We start from the raw sequence: 9,620 nt of genomic DNA on the forward strand, positions 1-9,620 counted from the left end.
ATCCATATAGTTTCTATTCTACAACTTGTAGCACTTGGCCTTGATGTTCCCCTTTTTCTTATAATAATAACAATCTTCCTATGTTCATAGATTTTAACCTATTATTGGCATCAATAATAGAATTCTTTTCTTGATTCCTCTCATGAATAACAAGATTCTTCATCTTATCATACGAGACTAATACATCATAAATTTTATCAACTGTGAGAGATTCATACAAAATTGCATCTTTAAAGTTCAACTAAGAAGAGGACAACAAACAAAGAAGAATTAAAATCCTCTTTATCATAATTAACATTTATGGTATCTAAATTTGAGACAATTCCTATACAGACAATTAAATGATTCACCAAAGATGTATCTTCTGCCAAATGATGAGAATAAAGACATTTCTTTGGATGCAACTTTCTAATTAGAGTGTTTGACATGCATAGTTTCTACAACTTCAACTATAATGCAACAAAAATATTTTCCTTCAAGACATTATATAGAATTTCATTCGACAAATACAAATATAATTGCGATCGAGCCTTTCAATCCTTATGTTTCTTTTCCTCGAGCAATATTGTCAAAGACTATTTTCAAAAAAAATATTGTCAAAGACATGTTATATAACTCTAAGAGGGTCTCATCCAAATTTATTCATGTTAGAACTACTTGAAACTTCACCTACTACAATGTCAATTTGATGTTTTGATCCAACGATAAAATTTAATACTCCATGGATACTATTATCATGGTCGAATCAAACCTGCGTATGGTCTAATAGGATTTTATTATAATACATGAGAGATAATGGTATAAGAAGCAATCACAAAAAATAAGATACATATATTTTACATAAAAAAGCCCTTAAAAAACAAAGGTAAATGAGGAGAATTTTTACTAATGTCGGAAATAAGAAAAATAAAAGAGGATTTATGACTTTCCACGAGTCGACTTAACTTCCAACCTTAAACCCTAGTATTTATTTATAAGAATAATGTTAAAATTTGAGTTTAAATATTCTAGTATAACAAATAAATACAAAAATATTTTTGGACTTAATTAATTTTTAAAAATATAAGTTAAATAAATACAAAAAATATTTTAAAGCACATACGTTTTTGTACCTTAAACCCTAAAAGTTGAGGGTTTATAAAATTAAGGGTTGTCTTTGAAATATAGTTGACTTTAAGTTTCATGGTTTTTTTTTAATGATTTTTAGGGCTTTAGAATGAGAAAGTCTAATATATTGAAATAAGGGTTTTTTTTATGTCAATTAAAGACTTTAATATTATATATTCTAATGCTTAATTTGATGAGGTTCGTGCTTAATTCTATGTTAGATATAGACTCAGAAGGAACTCTTAATAGGAAAAGAAAATCAAAGACTTTTAGAAGTGGTGTGCTGATTCGAGGCACTCCATAACTTCGGGGTATTCAGTGAATGTAGTTGGTGTCTTTGGATGACTCGGTGTCAATCCAATACATTAAAAAAAATCTATATTTACGTTCATTTGTGCATTTAAGCTCAATTAGGGAAATAAGCGGAGAAATTGAGTAATTAGGTAAGCTTGGTAAGTTTGGTGTGTGAAATTTCAGCATTGAAATCACACAACGAGTAAATTACACTCTAAGTCCCTCATCCTTCAATCATAACTCAAAAATCTCATTTTTATCTCTAATTAAACTAAATTCTTATCTGATCAAGTTCAAATTCGACACATTGGACCTTCATACCATAATTACTTTATTCATCCTAATCATGGGTCAACGCTTAAATGTTAACTCAAAGTTTTGAGTTATTACATGAGATACTACTATTACTCGTGCATACCATAGAAGCATTGTGAATCATCCGCACGATATATAGATGTAGAAACAATTCTACTTACTCTAAAATTTGCCTAAATAATTTTTACAAAGATTAAGAAAAATAAATGTCCAGACTATGAAGCTAGGAGAACAACAGCATTGAGAATCCTCAGCCAGTTACATATGTAATATCAGAGACAACTCTGTCCAGCCTAAAAATTGTCTATTTAACTTTCACAAAAAATAAGATAATAATGTAGTCAAACTATGGGCTTACACGAACTTAAAGGACGAGATCATTTGCAACATGTTTAAGCATAGAGATACCTTTTTACATTTGTCATTACCTCAAAATATTGTCAAGAATCCTTCGTTGGATGTATATGCGTTGAAACAACTTCACCCACTTCAAGAATTAAGGTGATACATCTATCTCTCTCCATTTTTCAATATAGACCAAAGCGTTACTATAACAATAGCAATTTATTAATTGCCTCGACATAACATCGAAGTGATGTTATTTTCTCTAATCGCCTCATAGAGAACGTCAAGGGTCTTTCGTTGTAGATATATTCTGATAGGTGGTTTATTTAGTTATTATTTTATCTTTAAATTGCTCCTATATTACTAGATTATGTTGTTGATTTGATTGTTTTAATTCATTTTATGTGCAAGACATCAGATTTCAGAAATTGCACTAAAAGGGCGAACTTCTGTAATTTTTTTTATTTGGGAGTCAAGGTTGGATTAGTGGGCATGACTCTGGCATGACGCGTCTGAAGTGGCATCTAGTCAGCAACTTCCAGAAGGTCCAGTCAACACTTCTAGAAGGACGAACGATTCAATAACATTTTTAAAATTCAAATCAGAAATAATCTCTTGTTTTTAGGATTTAATTTGAATATTCTCTAATAATTATATTTTATCATTTTTAGGGTTTTAGAAAGCTATAAATACCCTCTTAGGGTAAACTTGAAAACACATTTAGATTTACTTTTGTTCTTTGCTTTGGGGTTTTATAAAGTTTTCTTTTGTTTCTTTATTTTCAAGCTTTCTTTTATTTTATTTTCTTTAAAATGTTAATATGATATCTATCATACTTAGCTAATTTTCCAATTAGCCAACGGCTGAAGCAATGACTCAATTCCAATTGTGAGAATTGAAAAACACCTAATACCTTCGGGTTATATTCTCAATTTTCTGGAAACTAGGATTGACAATCGGCCTTTCCTTGAAAAATCAAAACGCTTTTAAATCAAAAAGTCGTTGTTGGTTTGTATGTTGTTCTGGTTTAAAGTTGAGAGGAAGAATTGGCTTATAGCAATTTTGACTTCATGTGAACACACTTAGCAGTGGTCCACTAAGGGAAATTGAGATTGGGCTCGATTCTCATTGAGAAAACATAGTCCAAGTCGAGTTTTTCCAAAACTTAAAACTGAGTTGATGTTGACGACGATAGTCGTAATTACTCCACATAAGGACTGGAATTCAAAGATTGCTTTTGGATTGTTGTTTTACTAGAGAGAAAAATAAGTTAAAGGGCTGGACCCTGTAAACTGTAACCGGCAGTAATTCGAAGTAAAAATCTTATTGAATAATAGGTTGGAATTGAGGCAAAGCAAGAGGCCTAAGGTTGTTTTATTATAATTAAATTTTCATCTTAGTTTATTTTTCTTTAATTTCTTTCTTAATTTACTTTCAATTTCTATAAACAAATCACCCCATTTTATTTTCAATTTCGCCCAAAACTAGAATCAAAAGCTTTCTATATTAGCAACTCCAAACTTCCTATGGATCGACCCTTCTTCTCTGTACCATCATTTTATATCATTTGAGATTAAAGATAATTATTTGACAGTAAAAGTACTCTTGTCAAACTGGCACCATTGCCGGGACTTCGGCAAAATTTATTCATAAAGTTTTGTTTTTGATTTATAACTAGGGGAAATCCAGGAGAATTAGTAGACTTTGACCTGAAAATCAAAGCACGAGCTAGGTGAATTCACTGACAAACGCTTCGTGGAAAAAGAAGGAAAAAATAGCAAGAACAATTAGATCCAGAACCCGAACCCTAAGTATTATCTACCTCTAACACAAACAAAGAACCGATAACCGAAGCTATATAAGTCGCAGACTTCACACCATAACCAATGGTAAAACAAACAATCCGCCCGTTTCCCACGACACCTTTCATTCAACAACCTTTGTGCATCACTTTTTCTCAAGGTGAAACTCCATTTCAACTTAAAACGGGCCTTATTCATCTTCTTTCTATATTCCATGGACTTCCTAGTGAGAGTTCACACAAGCATCTCACAGAGTTTCATATGGTTTGTTCGAGCATGTAACCATATGGAGTATTCGAAGACCAAATTGAATTATGAGCTTTCCCTTTTTCCCTATTTGATTTAGCTAAAGAATTGTTATTTTACTTACCTCCCAATTCTATCAATACATGGGCTAACTTAACTCAAACTTTTATTGACATGTTTTTCCTAGTAGCAAAGGCAAGCAAATAGAGAAGAAGCATTATGGGACACAAGTGAATGTCGTATGAAACTTTTTGGGACACCCCCAGAGGCCTTATAAACCATATGCTAATACTTATAATTCAGGATGGAGATACCATCCAAATTTGAGCTATGGACAAAACCCAAAGCCAAATCAAACCTGTCAACCAAGACCCCCACAAACGTATCAACCGCAAAAGTTCTCCTTAGAATCTATCGCTGAGAGGTTGGCTCTTTCTCAAGAAAAATACCAAAATCGCACTGAAGCCCATTTATAAGAGATAGACAAGCACATCAACCACCTGACTCAAACCATGAGAAGATTGGAATCATAAGGGAAGTTATATTCTCAAAAGAAGTCAAATCCTAGAGAGAATGTTAGTGTCGTCACCCTCTGAAGTAATACAATTGTTGCACAGGCAATCCCAAATGAGGTTGATGCAAATCCCCAAAAGAATGAAAAAGAACCAAAATCCCAAAAAGAAGAAAAAGAAACTGATGTAGATCCCTAGAAGGAAAAACGGATTGAATCAAATCTCTAGAAGAAGAAGAAAGAAACATCACAATCCGATATGACATCATCTCCTTATGCCACTCTGCCTCATTTTCCTTCAAGGTTAGTAAAAAAAGACAAAAAGCCAAATAGAAGGAAATCTTGGAAGTATTTCGGAAGGTTAAAATCAACATACCTATCCTTGACGTAATCTGAAAAATACCAAGGTATGCTAGATTTTTAAAAGGCCTATGTACGAAAAAGATAAGACTTACCGAGAATGAGAAAGTAAACTTTGGAGAACATGCTTCAGCCATTTTCTAACGAAAGCTTCCACCAAAGTTGAAATACCAAGGTATGTTTGTTATACCTTCTAAAATTGGTAAAGTTGGAATAAAACGTACAATATGTGATTTAGGAGCTTCTATCAATATAATGCCTTTATATGTGTACAATTTTCTTTCTAATGATCCCTTAAAGGATACAAGAGTGACAATACAGTTGGTGGATCGATCAATAATTTATCCCGAATGACTTCTCGAGGATGTCTTAAGGTAAACAAGATTATATTTCTGGTAGATTTCTATGTCATTGAAATGGAAAACGACCGAACAAATACGTTTTTAGAAATTCTTCTAGGTCGTCCCTTCCTTAGTACGGTGAATAAAAAAATCGATGTAAGAAGAGGAATTATTACAATGGAGTTTGACGGTGAGATCGTAAAATTTGATGTATACAAAACAATGTGATATCCTGATAATGTCGCTAGTTTAAATTTTGTTCATGTAATTGAGCCTTCCATTAAGGAGTTTATAGAATATAACTTTATTGATAATCTATGCAGGGAATTGGAGAAATTTGACAATGAAATCATGGATTTTGAGAGAAAAATTTGATTAATTTTGATTCGTGCTTTATTCACTCAAATCCTAAAATTTTACCTTCTGTTTTATAGGCTCCTCAAATCAATTTGAAGCAGTTGCCAAAACACTTGAAGAACACATTTTTCGGAAAAAGAGATACTTTTCCATTAATTATTTCGGACAAGATGAAAAGGATTCGAAGCAAAGCATATGAGAATGCTAAAATCTACTGGAAAACATAAAAGAATTATACGATCATAGAATTTCTCATAAAGAAGTTCTTAGTTAAAAAAAGCGTATGAAGTGGAGGAAGTATCCCCTTTAGAACCTATAGTCTGAACTAGGTCATCGAGCTGAATGAAGTTAAACAAAAGCGCTAAATGAGAGGCAACTCATTTCATTTTATTTAATTTTTAGTAATTTTATTTTGTTTTGTTTTTAATTATTTATTAATTTTATTAGGTACTTATTTTGTTTTCTTTTAATTTTATTTGAACAGATTCAGTATTTTTAATCGAATATTCAGATCTAAAGTAGTGTTTCACATTTACAGACAGTAGGCGGCGTAGGTTAACAAAGCCCTTACCCTCAGGCCCAACTTAGCAAAACCCACACCAATCTTTTTCCAACTCTGTCGCCACCTCTATTTTGGAAAAATTAAAATTCTTTTTAAATTCACCTTATATATACTTATTACCCTTTTAAACCAAGTCCTTCTCCTTTTAAACTTCCATGGACCCCACCTTATTATTATCTCTTTTTTAAATTTTAAACACCCTACTTTTCCTTTTATATTATATATTTTTTTAATTTTAAACTCCCCACCTATTCCTTTTAATCAACCAATCACCCTCCCCAATTAAAACTCTTTTAATTGTCCCTTCCATTTTTTAAAAACTATTTATCCATTCAACCTATTTTTATTTTTTAAATTTTCTATCCCCTTCCTTATCCTTTTGACCGGCCAGCATCCCACTCTATCCCAAATTCCTTTTATTTTATTTTAAAGAGAAAATAACTTCAGTGACTGAAAATACCTTATAATATAGGATTTTAACCAACTTTTTTTGGATTTACGAAAATAACCAACAAATTCTCAACGCGATCTCAAATTCGCAACTCGAATTTCCCAAATTCGCAACTCAGTTTTTGAAATCGCAATGCGAATTTGTAATTTGCAATACATAAGTCAAATTCGCAAAGCGTGTTTATTTTCGCAACGCGAATTTTATTTTCGAATTCGAAACACGAATATTAATTTCACAACACAAATGTAAACAGTATATCCCGTAAATCGTAACTCATAACCTAAAACCCTAAATCGTAACTCAGTCTCATCTCCATCTTTCACTCTCTACAGCGACATCCGTCCCCATATCCAGCGACCCCCCTCTATCTCCATCTCTCAGAGCCACCCTCTCACAACCATTCACGGCCACAAATGGAAAATCAACCACCGAGGGTTAGTTTTTTTAATTATTTTTATTTTGAAATTTTTGTATTATTATTAGATTTTTCATATTTAAATTGATGATAAATTTACTCGTAATTTCAATATATAGATTAACCATTTTACTTAGATTGCTTAGTAAATTCATTCGGTTGCTGCCAATACTGCTAAATTGTTTAGTCTTTAACCCTGTGAAGTTAGTATTTGTATTTTGGTTGAAGTAATGCAATTCATTTAAATTTCAATTTGCAGAAGAAGAGTAGTTTTTGAAACTTAAATTCGCAACACGAAAATGAAATTCGCAACGCGAAAACTAAAATCGCGTTGCGGATTTCATTTTCGCATTGTGATTTTGGTGTTGCGAATTTAAGTTTCAAAAACTACTCTTCTTCTGCAAATTGAAACTTGAATGAATTGCATTACTTCAACCAAAAAACAAAGACAAATACTAACTTCACAGTGTTGCGAATTTAAGTTTCAAGAATAAACTGCTACTCTTTATGTTGTCCTTGAACCTGCACTAAACCTATATGTTGTCCTTTTAAATGTTTATATAAGTGCTTACTTCAGGAATGTTATCTGATGCATTTTTTGAACTATGATAGAATAATGACTTGGGTGAATACCGGGCTAGTTTGAAACATATTTGGCTATATTTTCCCTGTTTAATATCATGTATAATTTGTAGTTTTTGGTATATCTAACTTGGTATGTTTATTGTTTTTGTTAGGAATTTTTTTCGGTTGCATTGACTTTAAGGAATAAATTAAGCCTAGCCACTACAATTGCGTCGACACTTACACATGTACAAAGAAATTTGTTTGAGAATACTTATTTTGGGCCATGGCTGAAAGTACAACATCCAGGTGGAGATGCTATATTGACTCATTTGTTTCTTCAAACCATGACTAACAATCTACCCGAGAGGATACAACGTGGTGATGAAGAGATATGGTTTTATTTTCCATCGGCGTATACTCGTTTTGCGCAGAAGGAGTTTTGATTAGTTACTGGTCTACGTTTCGGACGACACGATGAAGTAGGTCCGTACACTAGTCATATCTCCCGCCCATCATGGTTATTTCGGGTTTTTTCTGAGCTGGCAAAGGTGAAGCCCAGTTTACACATCGACGATTTGAGAAGATTACTTCTTAAAGATGGTTTTACTCGGATAAATGACCTTGATGTTGTCTGAGTATGCCTTTTATTACTTTTGAATGCCGACTTTTTAGCCAAAGAGGGCAGACAACCTATTTCTTAGGATTTAATATTATTGATAGAGGACCTAGATGCATGGAACGTGTTTCCGTGGGGTTTATATCTATAGAAAGCTACATGGAAAAAATTTTCGTATGTCTTTGAGGACCATCGTAGTTTGCATGGCCATGGTTCCAAATACACTTTGGTAGGCTTTATTTGGGCCTTTAAGGTAAGAATTTCTATATAATGTTTTCAAAATTATAATTAATTATTTAAGAATTACTAAAATTAATGTTTGTGTATTATATTGTTTGTAGATTTGGATATTTGAGGATTTTCCCAGCATGCGTACATATGCCATCAAAAATTCAAATAATATTCCTAGGGCTATTACCTAAAGGAGGATCTGGCTGTTGGATTGGGAAGATTTACTACCATATACGACGATGAATGATGTAAGTTAACACAAATACTACCATTTATAAAAAAGTTATTACTAGTAGACGTTTGACTTTGTTTGGCCTTTTATATTGTTAGGAGGCAAATTATCCATTACAAATGTTGAGCTTGCCACTGATTGGTGGAAAGCTAGTAGGCATTTTTTTATGGGATAGATTATGAGCACCCCCACTTCGAGAGCAATCACCTGATCGAGCCGATTCTACAGCTTGACACCGAGAGCCATCACCTAATCGAGCTGATTATACACCTAAACACCGAGAGCCATCACCTATTCCATCACATCATCGAGCCTCTTCTCCACCATCACCTCATGATAGGCGACCGAAAAAGATGCCATGATATTTATCTCTCCGTTCTCCACCTCAACGGGATGAGTTAGGGGAGTTACGTGATGAGGTCAGTGCTTTGCGTGATAAGGTCGATACTTTACGTGACGACAATGGTGCATGGCGTGATGAGGTACGGTCTTTACGTAGTGAGGTAGTTGTTTTACGCGATGACAATGGTGCTTTACGTGGTGAGATATCTACGTTACATGATGAGGTAGCCACTCTACGTGAGATTGTTTCATCGTTACAGAATAAGGTTCATACTCTACGCAACGAGGTAAGTTGTTTAATTTTATAAGAAATGCTATACTAAAAATACAAATAACCTTTTTTTTGGCATTATTTATTTATTTATTTACTGATTTATGTATTAATTTATTTTTAGCAGCCCAATAAGGTAGGTGATTTATGTCGGGTTTTCCTTGCATGACGGGGTTCACGCATCAGACGTCGTGGACGTGCCATTACATCTCTTTTCACCCCAATAGTTCCAAGATTGCGTAAGAAGAAGCCCGA

The sequence above is a fragment of the Hibiscus syriacus genome, unplaced genomic scaffold (assembly GCF_006381635.1).
Source record: "Hibiscus syriacus cultivar Baekdansim isolate YM2019G1 unplaced genomic scaffold, ASM638163v2 tig00111427_pilon, whole genome shotgun sequence".
NCBI classification, from domain to species: Eukaryota; Viridiplantae; Streptophyta; class Magnoliopsida; order Malvales; family Malvaceae; genus Hibiscus; species Hibiscus syriacus.